The 23,790-nt window shown below is 37.1% G+C and overlaps 1 protein-coding gene across 2 annotated transcripts in view; it reads left to right on the forward strand.

The window, feature by feature from the left end:
* STAG1 (STAG1 cohesin complex component) overlaps window positions 1–23,790 on the forward strand; it is a gene marked incomplete at its 3' end in the record, with an annotated part of 425,107 nt that overhangs the window by 226,649 nt on the left and 174,668 nt on the right. The window lies entirely within an intron of this gene.

Here is a 23,790-nt window from a genome sequence, read left to right on the forward strand (position 1 = left end):
AATTAATCTCATTCATTTGGGAATTTTATTACATTGCATGGAGGTAGTAGCACTGAATAGTGACTGATAGCTGATAAGGATAAGAAAATTCATGGTGTGAAGTAGAAGTTGACTCTTGATAGTCATTCTTGAAGACCATCTAAAATTCCTGAATTTATAGATACATCTCCAGCAATTTCATGTTCTGTGGAATACTAGTCTTGTTAAATGCTTTAAAGAAAAAAGGGTTTGGAGGTCAAGGAAGTGTGAGCAGGCTGCCTATTATACCTACCTTAGAGATTGTGAAAGCATATTAACTTATTTAAGGTTCTTAGAAATCCTAATGGAGAAAAATCTCCTTAACTTAATTCAATCCAGAATTCCCAAAATTATTTTACATGGATCCCCACCACTGACATACCCACACATACACACCTCCCCCACTCCCACCCCTTTCCCATTTTCTGTGTGTGTGTGTGTGTGTGTGTGTGTGTGTGTGTGTGTGTGTGTGTGTGTAAAACTTGAACTTCTATTTGGGACATTCTACTTGAGATAATCTGATTTCCATTAAGAATACAAGTTTTCTTCATTGTCTTCACAAATTAATCATGCAGAAACCATTTTTTTCTGCATGATTTTCCATTTTCACTAAAATACTCACTCAAGCAGTTTTACACTGTAAATGTTGAGATACTTTTACAGTTTTATTTCTTTATTTTATTTATGGTGAACTCAATTCATGTCATGCTTTAGGCCACCATCAATTCCAGTTTTAACGTTCTGCCTTTTGATTTAATTAAGATTTCTATTTTCTGAATTAGGTGTTCCTTTTTCTTGACTTTCAACACTAACAACAAAGATTGGTTTTCTTCTAGGTCCACTCTTAGTAAGATGGGGTTAGGCTTTTTATTAGTAGTAGCAGTAAGTAGTGTTTATTTTTAATTAAAAAAGTACTACAAACACATGTCAAAGCAGACATTCAAACACAGGCTGTTCAATATATGTCTTTCTCATCAGGTGTCACCTTTACTCTAGCAGCAGTATGAAAACATTTTACAGAAACATTCTGTCAGTGGCTTTCAGACTATTTATTCACATTTTATGGGAGGTAGGGGAGACCTTAAATTGTCACCTATGCAGATATACTCCATAATCACTTGTCTTCATTTCTGTAATCCAAAAAGCTCTGAAATTCCAAAACCTGGCCTAAAATAACATGAGACTACTTAAAATTTGTATTTATCACAGTCAGTGTGAATATCTATATGCATTGTTGTTGAATGTTAATGTTCTTGATTACAGGGGGCTGCCCCAGATTCTTTTGGGGTATGATGAAATATAAGGTATATGCACTGTATTAACTTCTAAACTGCAAAAAATCCTAGATTCTGAAACATTTCTGTGGGACTCCTGTTCACTAAAAAATAATTTTGTTGTTGTTACTACAAGTGTTTTTATATGTTGCAAATAGAAGTTAAAGCCAGATAAGATATAAGTTAAGGTGCAAGTAGTAGTTTTACTCACCAGCTACTATACTAACTACTATGCCAGGCTTGCAATACAGGTGATTCAGATTGTAGATTTAAAAGTAGTGTATATCTTGGACCTTCACAGCACTAACATGTGATGTTTAAGACAGTAGTTTCCAAACATTGCTGCACATTAACATCTCATGGGGATACTGACTCCTGGCTCCCTTCCACATCCCACAGACATTTTGATTTACTTTGTAAGGCATGTGACCTGGATATAGAGATTTTTTTAAAGCTCACCAGGTGATATTCTAATGTATAAGAACTATTGAGAACTATTGTTCTAAGGCAAATAAAAAGAGGAAGCCAAGATTTGTTATAAAAACACTTCATATATGAAAACAGAATGAGGGGGAAACAACAATGAATAAAATGTAGCAAATGAAATTATTCAGAAGGCATTCATTTCATATTCCTAAACATTTTGTCTCAATATTTGAGATTATTGACCTAATCAAAGAAGACTTTTAAAATCATCATTCTATTATTTTTTAAACAGTATATCTAATACAGTTTGGATTATTAGAATGTATTAATTTAAAGCAGAATTTAATATCTTCTAAAGCTACTTAGAAATAAATAAATATAATTGTGATGATTAGAAGTTTTAATAAATACTGTCAGTTTCAGTTTTAAATATCTATATAATGCTTTTAATTAGGTGGCTTAAAACAGTGTCATAAATAGGATGCTTACTCACTTTGCTTGAGACTTTATTGCATAACCAGTTTGAAAAGTAAAAATCTAAACTCAAAATAAATAAATAAACATACAATCAAATAAAAATTCCAGAGATGATGTTAGTGAGCAGGATGTGCCAGACCTGTTTGACACTGATAATTAAATTGTCTGCAAGTATGACAAGATTCATCGAAGCAAGAACAAATGGAAATTCTATTTGAAAGGTGGTATTACGTATTTTGGAGGGACAGACTCTGTATTTGCAAAAGCCATTGTTGATACAGAGTGGTAAAACTTATGAGCTGAATACATCATAAACATATACTGGGATTGTGTCACATATTGTTCACTGTATTGAATTTAATGACATTATAATTCAGATGCAGATACAAAAAAATTTATCTTAAACTCTTTAGCAAGATATTGATCTTTTGCTACTCTGTATATACTCAAGAATGCATTTAGATGCTTTCATATTGTTAAATATACAGTATTTTAAGTTTTTTTTTCCTTCAAAATACTGTATAGGTTATTTAATTCCTTGGGAGTGGGAGGAGGTTAGTTTTGGTGAATTATATTTTGTGATAAAATTCTGAAATATCAAAGAACCATTAGATCCCAAGATCCTAGAAAAGTGCCTAGTTAACGGAGTAGCCATTAAAATTCTTTTGAATGAATGAATATATTGTATTATAGCAAACTAAAGTAAAGGTGAGATGAGTTAGAAGTCATTTCAGTTGAAAGTGTTTAAATTGAATAAGGTAGTTCAAGAGTATGTTATTGCCTGAAAAAGTAGTATACTGTAGCTTCTATTCCTTGTTACAAATTGGTTATAACTACAGATCTGCACCTGGCCACATGTCCTCTGTAATTGTAGTATCAGCCTAATTTAGAAATATAATATGTTAATTCCCAGAGCAGCCTATAGCTTTTCAAAGTCAATAGATATACTTGGTTCCTGTTGGAGCCAGTTGCCAGGAGGTAAAGCACACTGTAATTGTATTTCTTCCCCAGGTTATTACAATCAGCTCTCCATGTATCAATTCTTAGATATGTTTCCCAAAGGTCAATTTGTATAGTTTTCATATATTTCAGTATGACATCTATGTAGGGAAACCTTTGCAACACAACACATTTAATATTCAGCTGACCCTTGAACAACACGGGTGTTAGGTACTCTCAGCCCTCTGTAGCTGAAAATCCTCATATAATTTTTGACTCCCCCAAAACTTAACTACTAATACCCTACTGTTGACTGGAAGCCTTACCAATAACATTAACAGTCAATTAACACACATTTTGTATTTTATATATATTATATGCTGTGTTCTTACAATAAAGTAAGCTAGAGAAAAAATGTTATTAAGAAAAGCATAAAAAGGGGAGAGTACATTTACAGTACTGTACTGTATCATTACTGTAAGTTTGTCATCTGTTTATAAGCTAAATCATCTGTCTCTTAGTACCTATATCAATATTGTCTTATATGATGCAAAACACCATAGATCTTATATGTATTATTAATATTAGACATCAAAAATGAAAAGATAATGTGAATAATTTATATTTTCTTACAGTTATGATGATTTATGCATTGATAACGAAGAAGCCAGCAATCTGATTGCTTTTTGCTAGCCTAGTGTAACTGATACAGTTGTTTCATGGTAGCCTAGCCTTTATACTAGTGAATGAATTGTTATAAAATTTTTATGGCATACAGTATTACTGTCATATTCATAATACAATATTGGAAACACTGTTACTTTTTTTAAGAAAAATCACTTACCTGTGGTGATAAGCTGATATGCAGTTTCTCCAACTATGAGAGTGAGAGTGTGTCATACTGTACAGTAATGTAATTCTTTGAAAGCAAAGTTATAGAACAGTATATATTAAATATCACTCATCTTATGCCTATGTATGGGTAGGCTATCCACTTCAATACAAGTCTTGCACACGAAGCGATGAATAGTTAGGCAATGATGATGATGACACGAGTGTCTCATACAGTTCTTGCCATACAGTTACTATATTTTCACATGGAGACACACACATATACAACAGATATGTTTATTAAGTGTATGGCATGGTGATTATTTACTGTTCATTAAATGGAAGTGTATCATCACAAAGGTCTTCATCCTCATCGTCCTCACATTGAGTCAGCTGAGGAAGAGGAGGGGTTTGTCTTGCTGTCTCCGGGATGGCAGAGGTGGAAGGGTAGGCAGGAGAGGCAGGCATATTTGGTGTAATTTTATGGAAATACATCATAATTTCTGTTTGAATTTTGCTTTTTCATTTCTCTAACATAGTACCAGTCCTTCTTCCACCATTTGCTACAGTTTCAATGCCCATATCACAGAAGGGTTCATGTCGTAAAAGAAGTTAAAAGCAGTGTTGAGTAAGCAGAACCCTTGTACCAGATTGTCTAATGTCATTTGTTTTCTGGCAATGCTTCTTCTATGTCTTTTTCCTCATTGTACGGCACTGGTTAGGAAGCACTCATCTCCATCAAGTCATCTTCTCTTAATTCCTTTGGTGTAGTGTCTGTTAGCTCTTGAATTTCTTCAAGATTCATATCTTAAAACTCTTCACTGCCCCCTCCACTCCACCCCGACCGTTTTTGCCATATCCACAGTCTCTTTCATGATTTCTTTGATTGGCTCTGTCCTTAGTCCTGTGAAGTCATGCACAACATCTGGGCAAAATTTATCTCCAGCAGGAATTCATTATTTCGGGCCTGGTAGCTTTCTCTAACAACAATGGCTTTTTCTCTAACAACAATGGCATCTTCAGCTTCAGTGGTGTAGTCCTTGCAAACTTTCATGATGTTCTCTCTATGGGGGTCCTCTTCCATAGCCCTGACAATCCTTTCCATAGAGTACTGTGTGTAATGAGCCTTAAAGACCCTTATGACTCCTTGATCTAGAGACTGAATTAGAAATACTGTGTTTGGGAGCAAGTTGATCACTTTGACACTTTTGGTGTTGAACTCATAGGGTTCTGGGTGGCCAGGGGCATTGTTCATTATAAAAAGAATTTTAAAAGTCAGTTCCTTACTTGCAAGGTACTTCCCAACTTCAAGGACAAAGCATCGATGGAACCAATCCAGAAAAGGGTTCTCATTGTCCATGGATTCTTGTTCTACAACCAAAAGACTGGTAGCTGGTGTTATATTTTCCCTTCAAGGCCTGGGAGTTTGTAGCTTTACAGATAAGAGCAGTCCTGATCATAAACCTGACTTGCATGTGCACAAAAAGTAGAGTTAGCCTGTGCCTTCTTACCTAAGTCCTGGTGCTCGCTTATCTTCCTTACTAATAATGTTGTTTGTGATGATTTTTTCCCAAGTAGGGCGCTTTCTTCTGCATTAAAAACCTGTTGAGGCAGACTTACCTATCACTGAGCAACTCCCACGTGCAAGTGTAAATGTCTATTCTCCAGTAAGTTTGTCAATTGTCAGTTAATTTGTAGGCTGTCTCTACAGGACCCAAGCTGGAAGAGAAAAAAGTTTTTCTTTTCAGCAGTTTTGTTGACTAGGATGGGATGTTTGGGACTCCCAGCTCACTCCAGAGACTGAGGCTGCAGCTGAGATCACCAGTCCAGCGAAGCTGAGCTCCTCGCCTGCTACCAGGATTTGTATAAAAACACCTGGCTACAGGCAGCGAGGGATCTGCCATGCTCCTGGAGAGCAGCTGCTGGCACTGCTGATGCCAAGCTGGGTTCTGCAGCTCTGCCTAGTCCCAGCCAGCACCCCATTCTGATCAGGCCAGGAGAGAAAACAAGATGGCAGAGTAGAAGACCTTGAGCTCACGCCCTCCCATGAGAACACCAAAATCATAACTAATTGCTGTACAACCATCAATAAAAAAGACTGGAACCTACAAAAAAGATATTCTACATTCAAAGACAGAGAAGACGAGATGGTAGGAAGGGTGCACTCATGATATAGTCAAATCCCATATGCCCTGGGTGGGTGACGCAGAAACTGGAGAATAATTATATCACAGAAGTTCTCCCACAGGAGTGAGAGTTCTGAGCCCCACATTAGGCTCCCCAGTGCTGGGGTCTGGCATCAGGAGGAGGAGCCGCCAGAGCATTTGGCTTTAAAGGCCAGCATCTCTTGACCACAGGAGCTCCACAGAACTCGGGAAACCAGACTCCACTCTTGGATGATGCACACGAGGTCTTTTGATTACCAAGACACAGGGAAAAAGCAGTGACTTCAAAGGCACCTGGGCCGGAACTGCCCACTGGTCTTGGAGGGCCTCTTGGGGAGACAGGGGGTGGCTGTGGCTCTCTCTTGGGGCATAAAAGTTGGTGGTGAACATATCCGGGAAAAATCATCTGAAGGCTGACATCTTGCTTGGGACATTAGTGCCAAGACCTGGCCCCACCCAACAGCCTGTAGGCTCCAGTGCTGGGACACGTCAGGCCAGATAACAAACAGGGCTGGAACGTGGTCCCACCCATCAACAGACAGGCTTCCTAAAGACTTCCTGAGCCCATAGCCACCACTAGGCACTCCATTTGACATGGCCCTGCCCACCAGAGGGCCAAGACCCAACTCTACCCACCAGGGGGCAGGCACCAGCCCCTCCCACCAGGAAGCCCCCACAAGCCTCTAGACTAGCCTCACCCACCAGGGGGCAGACAATAGAAGCAAGAAATGCACAGTCCCCAAACCTGTGGAACTGAGTCCACAAACACAGGTCAGAACCTACCGTGGGACCAGCTGATAACTGGCCATTGAGTTACGAGAGGAGCTGTACTACTGGGACACATAGGACATCCCCTACAGAGGGCTACTTCTTCAAGGTCAAGACACATAACTAACCTTCCACATACATAAAAATACAAACAGAAGTTTAGACAAAATGAATATGTTCCAGATGAAGGAATAAGGTAAAACCCCAAAACAACAAAATGATATGGAGATAGGCAATCTACCTGAGAAAGAGTTCAGAGTAATGATTGGAAAGATGATCCAGGAATTTGGGAAAAGAATGGAAGCACAGAGTGAGAAGTTACAAGAAAGTTTTTAACAAAGGATTAGAAAAAATAACAACTAAACACAGTTAAAGAATACAATAACTGGGGCTTCCCTGGCGGCGCAGTGGTTAAGAATCCGCCTGCCAGTGCGGGAGACACAGGTTCAAGCCCTGGTCTGGGAAGATCCCACATGCTGCAGAGCAGCTGAGCCCATGCGCCACAGCTGCTGAGCCTGTGCTCTAGAGCCCATGAGCCGCAATTACTGAAGCCTGCGCATCTAGAGCCCGTGCTCCCAACAAGAGAAGTCACCACAATGAGAAGCTTGCACACCACAGCAAAGAGTGGCCCCCGCTTGCTGCAACTAGAGAAAACCCACGCACAGCAACGAAGACCTAATACAGCCAAAAATAAAAATAAATTTTAAAAAATACAATAACTGAAATGGAAAATACACTAGAAGTAATCAGTAGAATAAATGAGGCAAAAGAACAAATAAGTGAACTGGTAGACAGAGTGGTGGAAATCACTGCTGTGAAACAGAATAAAGAAAAAAAAATCGAAAGAAAAAAGGATAGTTTAAGAGACCTCTGGGACAATGCCAATGTACCAACATTCGCCTTATAGGAGTCCCAGAAGGAGAAAAAAGAGAGAAAGGGCCTGAGAAGATATTTGAAGAGATAATAGCTGAAAACTTTCCTAACATGGGAAAGAAAGCAGTAACCCAAGTCTAGGAAGCAGAGAGTACCATACAGGATCAACCCAAAGAGGATCACAACCAAGCTACATTGTATCAAATTGACAAAAATTAAAGAGAAAATATTAAAAAACAATGAGGGGAAAGCAACAAGTAACACACAAGGGAGCCCCCATAATGTTATCAGCTGATTTTCCAGCAGAAACTCTGCAGACCAGAAGGGAGTGGCATAATATATTTAAAGTGATGAACAGGACAAACCTACAGCCAAGAATATGCTACCCAGAAAGGCTCTTGTTCAGATTCAGTGAAGAAATCAAAAGCTTTACAGACAACCAAAAGCTAAGAGAGTTCAGCACCACCAAACCAGATTTACAACAAATGCTAACCAACTTCTCTAGGCAGAAAAGAACAGTCCACAAGTAGAAGAAAGAAAATTATGAAATGGGAAAGCTTACCAATAAAGGCATACAGTAAAGGTAGGAAATTATACACACACACACATATGATATCTAAACCAATAATTGTGAAAGGAGGAGAGTGTAAATGCAGGATATTTCAAATGCATTAGAAATTAGGAGATCAACAACCTAAAACAATCATTATATGTATAGATTGCTATATCAAACTCTCATGGTAAACCAAAAATCTATAGTAGATATACACAGGAATAAGAAAAAGTAATCAAAACACAACACTAAAGAAAGTCATCAAATCACAAGAAAAGAGAACAAAAGACAAAAGGAGAAAAAAGCCCTACCAAAACAAATCCAAAACAATTAACAAAATGGCAATAAGAACATACATATGGGTATTTGCCTTAAAGGTAAATGGATTAAATGCTCCAACCGAAAGACATAGGCTGGCTGAATGGATACAAAAACAAGACCCATATATATGCTGCCAACAAGACAACCACATCAGATCTATAGGCACATACAGATTGAAAGTGAGGGGATGGAAAAAGGTATTCCATGGAAACGGAAATCAAAAGAAAGCTGGAGTAGCAATACTCATATCAGACAAAATCAACCTTAAAATAAAGACAGTTACAAGAGACAAACAAGGATACCACATAATGATCAGAGGATCAATCCAAGGTGATATAACAATTGTAAATATATGCATACAAAATAAGAGCACCTCAATGTATAAGGCAAATGTTAACAGACATAAAAGGAAAAATTGAGAGTAACACAGTAATAGTGGGATCCTCTAATACCCCACTAACGTCAGTGGACAGATTATCCAGACAGAAAATCAGTAAAGAAACACAGGCCTTAAATGACACCTTAGACTACATGGATTTGATTGAAATTCATAAAGCATTCCATCCAAAATCAGCAGAATACACATTTTTTTCAAGTGTACAAGGAACAGTCACCAGGGTAGGTCACATGCTGGGCCACAAAGCAAGCCTCAGTAAATTTAAGAAAGTTGTAATTTTATCAGGCATCTTTTCTGACCATAATGCTATGAGGCTAGAAACCAACTACAAGAAAAAGAACTGCAAAAAGCGCAAACACTTGGAGGTTAAACATATTGTAGTAAGCAACCAATGGATCACTGAAGAAGTCAAAGAGGAAATCAGAAAATATACTTAAAGACAAATGAAAACAAAAACAGGACAATGCAAAACTTATGGGACACAGCAAAAGCAGTTCTAAGAGGGAAGTTTATAGCTATACAAGCTTACCTCAGGAAACGAGAACAATCTCAAATAAACAACCTGACTTTACACCTAAAGCAACCGGAAGAAGAAGAACAAACAAAACCCAAAGTTAGTAGAAGGAAAGTAAGTATAAAGGTCAGAGCAGAAATAAATGAAATAGAGACTATAAAAACAATAGAAAGGATCAACAAAACTAAAAGCTGATTCCTTGAAAATATTTTTTGAAATTGATAAAACTTGGGCTTCCCTGGTGGCACAGTGGTTGAGAGTCCGCCTGCCGATGCAGGGGACACGGGTTCGTGTCCCGGTCTGGGAAGATCCCACATGCCGTGGAGCGGCTGGGCCCGTGAGCCATGGCCGCTGAGCCTGCGCATCCGGAGCCTGTGCTCCGCAGCAGGAGAGGCCACAACAGTGAGAGGCCCGCGTACCGCAAAAAAAAAAAAAAAAAAAAAAAAAAAAAAAAAAAAAAATTGATAAAACTTTAGCCAAACTCATCAAGAAAAAAAGGGAGAGGACCCATATCAATAAAATTAGAAATTAAAAAGGAGAAGTTACAACTGACACCATAGAAATAAAGGACCATAAGAGACTACTACAAGCAACTATATGCCAAAGAACTGGACAACCTAGAAGAAATGGGCAAATCCTTAGAAAGGTACAATCTCCCAAGCCTGAACCAGGAAGAAACAGAAAATAGGAACAGACCAGTTACAAGTACTGAAATCGAATCTGTGATTTAAAAATTCCCAATAAACAAAAGTCTAGGACCAGATAACTTCACAGGCAAATTCTGTCAGATACTTAAAGGAGAGTTAACACCTATCCTTTTGAAACTATCTCAAAAAATTGCAGAGGAGAGAATACTTACAAGCTCATTCTGTGAAGCCACCATCAGCTTGATGCCAGACAAAGATGCCACATAAAAAGAAATTTGCAGGCCTATATCACTGATGAACACAGACACAAAATTCCTCAGGAAAATACAAGCAAACTGAATCCAACAATACATTAAAAAGATCATACACCATGATCAAGTGGGATTTATCCCAGAGATGCAAGGATTTTCCTATATCTGCAAGTCAGTCAGTGTGGTACACTACATTAACAAATTGAACAATAAAAACTATATGGTCATCTCAATAGATGCAGAAAAAGCTCTTGATAAAATTCAACATCCATTTATGATAAAAACTCCAAAAAGTGAGCAGAGAGGGAACATACCTCAACATAATAAACTCCATATATGACAAATGCATAACTACTGTCATACGCAGTGGTGAAAAGCTGAAAGCATTTCCTCTAAGATTAGGAACAGAAGGATGTCCACTCTCACCACTTTTATTCAACATAGTTTTGAAGTCCTAGACAAGGTGATCAGAGAAGAAAAAGAAATAAAAGTAATCCAACTTGGAAAAGAAGATGTAAAACTGTAACTGTTTGCAGATGACATGATACTATACATAGAAAATCCTAAAGACATAACCAGAAATCTATTAGAGCTCATCAATGAACTTGGTAAAGTTGCAGTATACAAAATTAGTACACAGAAATCTGTTGCATTTCTGTACATTAACAATGAAAATTTAGAAAGAGAAAGCACAATCCCATTTACCATTGCATCAAAAAACCCCCAAGAAACAAAAAAACAAAAAACCTAGGAATAAACCTAGAAAAGGAGGCAAATGACCTGTACTCCAAAAAGTATAAAACGCTGATGGAAGAAATCGAAGATGACACAAACAGATGGAAAGCTATATCATGTTTTTTGATCGGAGGAATCAACATTGTCAGAATGACTATTTGCCCAAGGCAATCTGCAGATTCAGTGCAATTCCTATTAAGTTACCAATGACATTTTTCACAGAACTAGAATAAAAATAAATTAATTTGTATGGAAGCACAGAAGATCCAAAATAGCCAAAGCAATCTTGAGAAAGAACAATAGAGCCGGAGGAATCAGGTTCCCTGTCTTCATACTATACTACAAAGCTACAGTTATCAAAACAGTATGGTACTCGCACAAAAAGAGACATACAGATCAATGGAACATGATAGAAAGACCAAAAATAAAACCACGCACTTATGGTCAATTAATCTACAACAAAGGATGCAAGAATATACAGTGGAGAAAGGACAGGCTCTTCAGTAAGTGGTGCTGGGAAAACTGGACAACTATATGTAAATAAATAAAATTAGATCATTCTTTAATACCATACACAAAAATAAACTCAAAGTGGATTAAAGACCAAAATGTAGGACTTCACTGGTGGTTAAGAATCCTCCTGCCAATGCAGGGGACATGGGTTGGAGCCCTGGTCTGGGAAGATCCCACATGTTGTGGAGCAACTAAGCCTGAGCGCCACAACTACTGAGCCTGCACTTTAGAGCCTGCAAGCCACAACTACTGAAGCCCACGTGCCTACAGCCCATGCTCTGCAACAAGAGGCCACCACAATGAGAAGCCCATGCACTGCAGTGAAGAGTAGCCCCCACTCACCACAACTAGAGAAAGCCCACATGCAGCAATGAAAACCCAATGGAGCCAAAAATAAAATAAATAAATTATTTTTAAAAAGACCAAAATGTAAGACTGGATACTATAAAACTCCTAGATGAAAACATAGGCAGAACACTCTTTGACATAAATCATAGCAATATCTTTTTGGATCCATCTCCTAGAGTCATGGAAATAAAAACAGAAATTAAAAAATGGGACCTAATTAAACTTAAAAACTTTTACACAGCAAGGGAAACCATAAACAAAACAAAAAGACAACCTACAGAATGGTAGAAAATTGCAAATGATGCAACTGACAAGGGATTAATCCTCAAAATATACAAAGATCTCATACAGCTCAAGTTCATAAAAACAAAACAACCAAATCAAAAAATGGGCAGAAGATGTAAAAAGCCATGTCTGCAAAGAAGACATACACATGGCACATGACAAGATGCTCAACATTGCTAATTATTAGAGAAGTGCACATCAGAACTCTAATAAGGTATCAGCTCATACCAGTCAGAATGGCCAATATCAGGGCTTCCCTGGTGGCACAGTGGTTGAGAGTTCCCCTGCCGATGCAGGGGACACGGCTTCGTGCTCCGGTCCGGGAAGATCCCACATGCCTCGGAGCGGCTGGGCCCTTGAGCCATGGCCGCTGAGCCTGCGTGTCCGGAGCCTGTGCTCCGCAACGGGAGAGGCCACAACAGTGAGAGGCCCACATACCTCAAAACAAAAACAAAACAAAACAAAAGAATGGTCAATATCAAAAACTCTATAAATAATAAATGCTGGAGAAGGTATGGAGAAAAGGGAATCCTCCTACACAGTTGGTGGTAATGTAAATTGGTACAGCCACTATGGAGAACAGTATATGGAGGTTCCTTAAAAAACTAAAAATAGAGCTAACGTATGATCCTGCAATCCCACTCCTGGGATTATATCCAGAGGAAAACATAATTTGAAAAGATACATGCACCCCAATGTTCACAGCAGCACTATTTATAATAGTCAAGACATGGAAGCTACATAAGTGTACACTGACAAGTGAATGGATCAAGAAGAGTGGTGTGTGTGTGTGTGTGTGTGTGTGTGTGTGTGTGTGTGAGTGAGAGAGATAGAATATTACTCAGCCATAAAAAAGAATGAAATAATGCCATTTGCAGCAACATGGATGGACCTAGAGATTATCATACTAAGTGAAGTAAACCAAAGACAAATATCATATGATATCACTTATATGTGAAACCTAAAAAATAAGATACAAATGAACTTATGTACAAAACAGAAATAGACTCACAGTCATAGAAAACAAACTTATGGTTACCAAAGGGAAAGGGGGGATGAATAAATCAGGGGTTTGGTATTAAAATATACACACTACTAAATATAAAATAGATAACCAAGAAGGACCTTGTGTATAGCAAAGGGAACCATACTTAATATCTTGTAATAACCTGTAATGGAAGAGAATGTAAAGAAAGAAACATATATATAAGTAACAAATGCAGGTATATTTACATATATATAAATATATATATATAAATATATATATATATATATATATATATATATATATACTGGAATCATTTTGCTGTATACCTGAAACTAACACAACATTGGAAATCAAGTATATTTCAATAAAAAATATAAAAAATAAAAATCTTTTCTGGCAGATATCCTTTCTACTCAATGATTTTCTTAATGGTGACTTGTAAGTTGTCTGCTGCCTCTTGGTCAGCAGAATTTTCTTTGCCCGTTATCTTGACATTTTTTAAAGCAAACCCTTTTTCTAAAATTATCAAACCATCCTTTGCAGGCATTAAATTCTCCAGCTTTAGACCCTTTATCTTGCTTTTGCTTTAAGTTTTCATATAATGACTGCGTTTCCTCCACTCATAAGAGTCTATAGGTATGCCTTTCTTCAAGCGGTCTAGCACCAACATAAGAACTGGATTTAATATGAAATAACAAGATACATCAGAAGAGTACAAGGTTTTCATGCCTGCTGGTGTAGCTATAGTGATGACTTCACGAATTTTCTCTTCTTTTTAAAATGGTCGTTATGCTGGATTCATTTATTTTGAAATGGTGGACAGCCACAGCTGCAGACCTCAATCTATGGCACATATCAAGCAACTCGACTTTGTCTTGTAATGTTATGACTTTTCTCTGCTTTGGGGGAGCACTTTCATCATCATTAGTAGCACTTCATGTGGGTCCCATGGTATTATTTAAGGTTTACGGAATTGCACTAAATATGATGTTAAATATGCAAGAACCTCAAGAAATCACTTTTTACTGCAATTATGCAATTTACTGAAGAAATAAACTGCTTACATGGAGATGATTAGTCTCACATAGCATTGTAAGCCGGTGCTCACTAAAAATAGGAACGGGAAGTGGCTACAAAATTATGACAGCAATACAGTATGTACTGTAGTTAATTTTACACAGTTATGTTTTAATATTGCATTTTTACGTTTGTTTACATTTCTCCCAACTGCAAATGGCGCCATGTGACAGTCTGTAAGTGTTTGTGTGGGTAAGTTTTGATACATTTTAACTTTTTATAATATATGTATATTTTATGGTTGTGATAAAATAAATGGTATTCATGACATTCCTATTTTTATTAATTTTTTTTATTAGGCAGGCTGTGGTTTGCGAGATTTTTCAAATCTTCGCAAAGCTACAAAAAATTTCCCAATATATTTATTGAAAAAATTTGTGTGGATTTGCACAGTTCAAACCTGTATTGTTCATGAATCAACTCTATTCACTTAGTGCCTTTCATTCTTGTCTGTTATTTTGTTTTGCTCTGCTCACAATTATAAATAGAAATTTTGTTTATTGTGCTCTTTTATAATGATATGACTTAATCTTGTAGCTTTTTTCTCTTCTCATTTCTAATCATACGTGCTTCTGTGAATTTGTTTATTTAACCTTAAGTATAGAACTTTTCAGTTGCTTATCCATTTGAGCAGTTATTAATCAAAGGATTAAAAATATTATGAAATGTAAAAATGGTTAAATAGTACAAACTGAGAAAATGTAAAGAGATGCCAAAATGTGGTAGAGTAAAGCTGAATTTACTTCTAGTCCCAAATTAAAGTCTCTAAATATTTTTGATTGTACATTCCATCAGTAAAGTATTTTTATCCTAAATTCCTAATAGTGAAAACTTATGAAAAGGCTAAATTATTCTGTCCATGTCTCCCTCTTCCCCATACTTTTTCTCAAAAGGCTTGAGTTCTTATCTTGTAAGGAAAGTGCTTAAGAAGTTGCTGCCTGGCGATTGTTGCAGACTTTCTTAGTTCTGAACTAAGTTTATTTCCTAAATACCTAATAAATAAAAATAAATTTTTATTTTCTTTTCATCCTTTTATGAGTAGACTGAGTGTGTAGTCCTTGTTCATTAACGTTTAGTGTTTGTTGAAGCATATATATATATATATATAATTACTTGCACGTATGAGTACACGTATGAGTCAGTTTCTAATGACGAATGTCATTAGCTCATAATCAGTGGTCTAAGAAGAGCTTGTGCAAGAAGTGTCAGTGTCTCCTCATTTCTGTTATTCACTTGTGATTACATATTCAGATATTTGTTTTTGTGTCTGTTTTCTCTAGAAATCTGCATTTCCATTTTGTGAAGAGTTAAAAATAAATAGTATAAATCATAAATCTGTTGCAGTGGTCATAAGTAACTTACAAAATGAACAAACCAGTGAAGAGTTCCATTTCTAATGTCAATCCTTTAGAGCATTGATCTATTCTTATTCTCCTGGGATACCTCAAATACCATCTGTGACAAAAACAATCTGAAATATGAACCTAGCGAGGGCATACCAATCTTATTCTCTATATTTAAATATCTTGTTTCTGATTTTTAGATAAAAATAGAAGTTCTAATATTTTTTGCAGTGCACCTCTCAGTTTGTGTTGTCTGTATCACTTTGGAGACTACTCCAAGTTGAGGAAGGTAAACAGAATATTAAAGAAAGGAAGCAAAGTTGGATATGAAAAATGCCAAGACAAAGGAGTAATCATGTAGAAAACTAATGAAAACTCAAGAAATTGTAACCAATTTGTAATGTGAAAAGGTGTAAGACAGGAAATAGTATTACAGCTGTGAAGCTTGCAGTATAATGTATTGGAGCCAGCAGGAAATATGTTGAACAGTAATAGTAGCAAATACAGATATCATATTTACTATGTGCCAGGCACCATTGTAAGTACTTTACATATATGTAATTCTCAACATTTTTATGAGGTATGTCTTCTATATTATTGTTACCGCCTTTTCACAGATGAGAAAATTGAGGCAAAAAGGGTTAAGAAACTTGCCTGAGGTCACACAGCTAGTAAATGGCAAAGCCAGGAATTGTACCCAGATCATCTAGCTCCTAAGTTCATACTGATAGCCACTACTGTATTCTGCCTGGTATATAACTCTAAGTGTATAATCTGAAGTAGCTGGGGAAGGGTACTCAAGTAACAGTTGTGCTCTTTCTACTCACACCTTCAGTCATATAATAAATTTCTGGTGGTTTTTACTACCAGTGTCTTAGGACTGACTGAATGAGTTATGGAATTAAACTAGTATTTTTTAAAGGACCAGTTATATTCTGTTGATTAATATTAAATCTTTTTAGATTGAGTTTTCTGAGGCATCACTCTTATTATGAGAAATGCTTAAATGAGATAGTCATAAACCCAAGTATAACTCAACAATAACATTTGTATCAGTGGGGAGTAGATTAACTCCCCATCTGGATTAGTCATGATCAACTGTATATTGAGGTTATAATTACCTCATGGTAATTTCAAGCATTGGTATCCTTCAGTTTTAAAACATACCTACAAAAACATTATTTTACTGTGACATAAATGATACACATTTATTGCACTTTCTATTTTAACAAGTGTTAAACAAATGAACTGTTTGATCTTTCAAACTTATATGGGATTCATTTTTTCAATTATTTGTTCAGTATACATTTATTGAATACTTAATGTATGTCCAGTTTTTAGTTAGGAACTATGTATTTAGAGATCAACAAAGTTATAGCTCTAGACAGTGAGTTCATGTTCTAAATGAGGAAAGAACTTTGTAAACTAATAGCAGTAATACCTTGACAAGTTCAATAGTTAAGAAATATAAGACCCATTGAGAACCCAAAGGATGAGTTCATTATCTGAGGTGTGAGTGCTTCACAGATTATTTAGGTGTGAAATTAGATTTTCAAAAATAAATCGAAGTTCAGCAGTAAAACCAGGAAGGAGCTTATAGAGAAGATGGAGTTTTGGATGTATAGAAGGAACAGCAAGATACAAAGCTGGAGAGAGTGAATAATAGCCTTGTAGACTAGACTAAGGAGATTGGATTTAATACTAATAAATGAGCCATGTCCAAAAACATTGTTTTCCTCCTAAGTACATGAGACAGTGTCCTAGATAAATGCTAGAGATACAGAGATAAGATTATAGTGACATTTTTGTTGAATTGATTTGTAAAATTGTTCTTTCCAAATGTATTTTTATAGTGTTTCTTAATTGGTGTACATATGTTTCTGTGGGCCAAGTGAATTTCCTGATACTTTAAAAAAGTCTGAGGTTTTGCCAAAATTGGAAATTAGTTTGGGCTTAATTCGCAGAGGTCTGACAGTAAAGAACAGTTTTGCTTTAAGTGCATCATGGCAGTCAGCCAAAATAATCTATCTAAATAATTAATCTTTATAGTTATTTTTTGGTTGTTTTTAAATGTACAATAGGACTTATTTTAAAAGTTCAAAGGATATATTTAATGATAAAATTTATATAAGCCACCCAGTTTTGTTTCATAAAAATGTTTTCTACTGGATCTTTCCAAAGATAAGAAGTATATCCTTTTCTTTGTTCCCCTGACACACAGTTATTATGCATTCTGACTTTCTGAGGAAAAATTAAAATGAAAAACTCTACTAATCACTGTGATATGTAAATTAACAGATGTTAAACAAGGACTGTAACATTGTGATAATTCAGATAATTGTACTCCAGAATTTGGGATTTCTTCTGGTGATTTCAGGAACTCGAAGATGTTAATGTGGATAGTTTCAAATACTTTAATGCACCCACTTAAAAAAATTACATGTCATTTGCTACAATAAAAGAATGTATGTAACATGTAATATATGTAAATCTCCCACCCCCCTGCTTAACAACTGAAATATTACTAAGAATACTAAAATGCTTCACCTCAGAGGTAATCAATATCTTGAATTTTGTAAACATTTTTTTCTTATAAACCCATTAATCATTTACCACTCTTGATGAAATGTTTGTGAAGATGCATGGTTGAGAGTAGTGGCCTGACATTTGGTAGCACTTCATGTAAATAATTGATGTCAATTAGGAGTAGGACATATTTAAAAGGAGTGATATTGGTAGTCCCGTTGCTGGTTTGACTTTACCTATTTTCCTCATTTCTGTCTGTGCCTAAAGAAACACAGATTGTCAAGATTTATGATTAAGGAAAAAAAAATCTGTAGGGATCATTTAGATATGCTTTTACCATTATTTTAGGCCCATTTTGACAGTATTGTTTTCGTGGTGATTCATTCATTTGACCAAGAAATACTTGACTGTCTGTTAACCATTCCAAGCATGGAGGATATAGCACTGAATAAACCAAGTGAAAATCCCAGCCCTCCTGGACTTTACATTTTAGTTTGGGGGAAAAGCTAATGAATAACATACATAGGCAAACTATTATAGTATGACAAATAATAAATGCTATGCAGAATAATAAAACAGAGAAGAATGAAGAAATTGGGAAGAGAAGGATTATTTTAAATGGGATGATCAGGAAAACCCTGTAAGAATGTGACCTTAAATAAAGACTTGAAGGAGGTGATGGAGCATCCATGCATATATCCAGGGGAAGAGAAAACAACAAAGGCAAGTGGCCCCTTGGTAGAAGCATACCTAGGATATTAGAGAGACAACAGAGAAGTAAAGCACACCAATTTACATATTGCATTTTTTAAAATTAATTTATATTTTGGCTGCTTTGGGTTTTCGTTGCTGCACCTGCGCTTTCTCTAGTTGCAGTGAGCAGGGACTGCTCTTCATTGCAGTGCACAGACTTCTCATTGGTGGCTTCTCTTGTTGCAGAGCACAGGCTCTAGAGCGCAGGCTCAGTAGTTGTGGCACATGGACTTAGTTGCTCTGCGGCATGTGGGATCTTCTCAGCCCAGGAATCGAACCTGTTTCCCCTGCACTGGCAGGAGGATCTTTAACCACTGCGCCACCAGGGAAGTCCCTACATATCACATTTGATTGTTGTGTTTTCAGGACTTTTTTGAAATATGAAACAGTTCCCCCGCTTTTTTTTGGTGTTTATTTGTATCACGTTAACGTTTGGTGACAACCTAGTTGTCTTAAAAAATACCTCACATTTTTATTTATCTAATTTCTTTTCCCCCTCATGGTATCATTTAACTTATCCCTATGTCTCCTGTATTTTGTACCTGAAAGTTAGGTCTAGTGACTTCTTTAGGTTACATTTACATTTTTTGGCAAGATAATTTCGTAGGTGATGCTGTGTACTTTACATTTTGTCACAGTAGCTAGCTCATAATGTCAGGTTGTCCACTTATTAGTGATGCTAAGATTGATCAGTTGTTTAAGGTGATAACTATTGAATTTTTGTAAAACTACTTTTCCCTTTTCAAGTCTCAAGTAATTTGGCATTTTATTAACATTATGCTTATGTCAACTTGCCACTTAAAGGTTTTGGTATTTGTTGATGATGTGTTCCTGAAATTTTGTATTTATTTTGAATGTAGATACCACTGTGGCCTGAGGTGTGGAAATAGGATATTCTGTATCAATCATTTATGAATTAAAGGATGTCAGTCTCTTCTAATGGGACATACTAATTAGGCATTCTTTTTTTAAAAATTATTTATTTATTTATTTTTGGCTGCATTGGGTCTTCGTTGCTGCGTAGGCTTTCTCGTTGTGGCAAGTGGGGGCTACTCTTCATTGCAGTGAGCGGGCTTCTCATTGTGGCTTCTCGTTGTGGAGCACGGGCTCTAGGCACATGGGCTTCAGTAGTTGCAGTGCATTGGCTCAGTAGTTGTGGCTCTCGGGCTCTAGAGCACAGGCTCAGTAGTTGTGGCGCACGGGCTTAGTTGCTCTGCGGCATGTGGGATCTTCCCGGACCAGGCTCGAACCCATGTCCCCTGCATTGGCAGGTGGATTCCTATTCACTGCCCCACCAGGGAAGTCCTAATTAGGCATTCTTAAACAAAAGAGTTATGCCTCCTACAGGAGTCAGGGGAAAAGAATTCTTTGCTTCCTGTTGTGAATAAACCCACCGAGATGACCACACCAGAAACAGAAGTCATTTTTGTCCATCAGTCACTTACTTCAGTAGATTTTATTTCTTTAACGTTTGAATATTTATCATGACCCTGCCATTTCGTCTATCATTATTGTTACTATCTTAAACTGTCTCTGCCCTCACCCTTCTGTTTTTGGATTGACTGCAGTGGTAAGTCACCTTTGCTCCATTTCTTTCACCTTTTCTTCTATTTTCCATATTGGAACCAGAAATATTTTTTTAAAACTCATAGCTGTTGATGAAAATCCTTCAGTGACCATCTACTGTCTCTAGAATAAAGTTTGGCTTCCTAAGCCTTTTTTGATCCAGCCCCATCTTTCTTCTTGGTTACAAAATCTGTTTTAGATTCCAAACTTAAAGTAGCTCTGTGCTCCCTTTTTTGTATCTTTGTTTATAGGCCTTCGCTAATGCTACTGCCTAGAATGCTGTTGACCCTGTTTCCCCTTCCCAGTTGCTTCTGCAGAGAATTGACACTCCTTTCTAAGTACTACGTATGCTTGTCAAGTTCCTATCATTGTATTTAATTCACTTACTATTTTTTTACATGTTCATCTTCTCAATTAAAATAGAGTTTCTTTAGGGGATGGGAGAAATGGGGAGAAGTTGGTCAAAGAGTATAAATTTCCATTTATAAGATGAATAAGTTCTGGTGATCTAATGTACAGTAGTAGTACGTATTACATACTTGAAACTTGGTAAGAGAGTAGACCTTAAATGTTCTCACCAAAAAAAGAAAAAAAAAATCAATGTGATGGGATGGAGATATTAGCTAATGCAATGATGGTAATCAGTTTGCAGTACATGTGTATTAAATCGACATGTTGTATACCTTAAGCTTACACAATGTCATCTATCAATTATATCTCAATAAAGCTGGAAAAAAAATAGAGATTCTTAGGAGAAGACCCTTGTTCTGCTCATCTTTATGTGCCCAAGGACCTGGTGTAGTGCCAGAGCATATTTGTTGCTTAATAAATGTATGAATAGATAAATGGGCAGGTAGATGTTTGGGTGGATGTATAGTTTCTTCAAAGAAGTGTTTGCAAATTACTGTTTTAAGCAATAGTGGTATATATCTTTGGGTAAGTCTATTGAAGTTAGGGAACCAAAAGCCATGTTTCACCAAAAATAGGTAACTTTTTTTGTGACATTGCCCATCCGCTGGGTTAAAAATCAAGCCTCTTGGATTTATTCCTAGAGAGTGTTTTATCTCTTTAGATATCTATGGTTTGTGACCACATTGGGTTCCCAAATATCAAATGCTTAGGGATTAGGCAGTTAGCCTTCTACCTCTGTTAGCTGCATGGCTCTACCTTGCAGTGGACCTCTTATAAGATGGTTATTCTAATCCCAGTCAGAGGCTCTCAGTCTTCTAGTTTTTGTTGTTGGCTCTTGTCTCTGAAGCTTGACACCCTTTATCCCACCCCCCATCAGTGTTCCCAAAACTTCCAAAATAGACTTCTTCGTTAGTTTCTTGTCTCTCATTTGGGAGCAGAAACAAAGTGTTCCTCCCATGGAAGAATATTCACTAGACAACTTTTCTGTCCTCCAGGGTTACTGGAGTAAACCAGGTGAAGCCCCATTGTAGAGTAGAGCATATATGGATTTTACAATCCCAGAACCAGAACCCTGTAGCTCTATGATGGAGGACAGGTTCTTTATAACTTATTTTTCTCATCTTTATACATACTAAGAGTCACCACAGTGTATGGATAGTACAAGATCATATACGTGAAAAGCACATACCATATGAATACTAGCTATATTATGTTATATTTTGCTGTAGATTTCTCCCCTTCTATTCTTCTGAACATACGCAGAGGAATTGCTTTCTTACTGGACCTTTTTGGTTTGCTCTGTGTTATCCTTCTTGCATGTCTCTGCCTGATATTCTTCCTACTCTAAGTTTCTTTCTGCTTTTCTGTACCTGTTACTTATTCGATATGGTTTACCTTTTCATTAGTTTATCAATAAACTTCTTATGCAAAGCATTATAATGAGACTGTCCTCAAAGAACCTAAATATTAGTGTGGATAAGCCATTTAGGCTACTTGGTTATTGTCTTCATTTTATTATTGTTATTTCATTTTCTTAGCTATATTGAGAAAAGAAATTACTGGTTTGTGAAGTATGCTAGTTTTCATTACCCTACTGTCCATCATTAACTAGACTAGACTGTTCTTTTCACATGGCATGTATAAGTGTATATAACAGGAAGAAATTTATAACTAGTATCAGAGTAAGGCAAGAAACTGCCTTTTGAAGTAGATATGGGAGATTTTCCTTTTCCCAAAATGTTTTTCCTTTTAATCACAATATTTGCACATGATAATAAAAATTAAAAGCGGGCTTCCCTGGTGGCGCAGTGGTTGAGAGTCCGCCTGCCGATGCAGGGGACACGGGTTCGTGCCCTGGTCTGGGAAGATCGCACATGCCGCGCAGCGGCTGGGCCCGTGAGCCATGGCTGCTGAGCCTGCGCGTCCGGAGCCTGAGCTCCGCAACGGGAGAGGCCACAGCAGTGAGAGGCCCGCGTACGGCAAAAAAAAAAAAAAAAAAAAAGGACAAAACAGTATACATTTTCAGTGTGGTTAGGAATTGAGCTAGGTGTTCTATTATTGCTATCATTATCTTTAGTATACCACAGGCTTCAGATTTTTCTAGTTGTAGGCTGCTGTTGCCTTGTGCTTAGGATACCAGAGGTTTTTTTTCTCAGCGTTTATGCTTCACCCTCAGCTTTCAGCTCTCTCTGCACTCCTGTGCCACAGAGTACTCCTGCTCTACACTTCTGAGTGGTGTGGCTTGTTGCTTGGTGCTATGATGAGGGCATGGGGATTCTCTTTTGTCCTAGTCCTGCCTAAATCTTAAGCAAGTCTTCTGTACCTGGAGGTACTTAAGGACCTTCTCAGCTTTCCTGACCCTCCTTCCTATGGCAGTTAAACTTTGCCTGTGTCTGTGGTTGGCGTTGGGTGGGAATTTCCTATCCACCTCTCAATGCCAGCAGACCTCTGTTTGGTATTGGTATAGGATTCAGGGTCCAGGACAGTGTTTTGTCTCCCTCTCTCCCATAGTTAAAGGATTTTTTCTTCTACCCTTCTCCTAGCTGTGGTAGGTCTTTGCTGTGCCATAGTGGTGACTCAGTGTACTGATCCTCCCCCATCAGATTAAGGTTTCTGGCTTTTAGGAGAGAAAGGTCTGGAGAAGTGAGCTGAGTTTTTTACCTGTCCCCCAAAATTGAGGATCATCCCCTGTAGGCCTGCATTAATAAAGGTTTTGTCTTTTCTTCTGTCTCAGGCTTTAATTACCTAGTTGAAACCTGTGGTCATCTCAAAAAATAGCTTTGGAGCGAGT

The sequence above is a fragment of the Leucopleurus acutus genome (assembly GCF_964270905.1).
Source record: "Leucopleurus acutus genome assembly, chromosome: 5".
In the NCBI taxonomy this organism is placed as follows: Eukaryota; Metazoa; Chordata; class Mammalia; order Artiodactyla; family Delphinidae; genus Leucopleurus; species Leucopleurus acutus.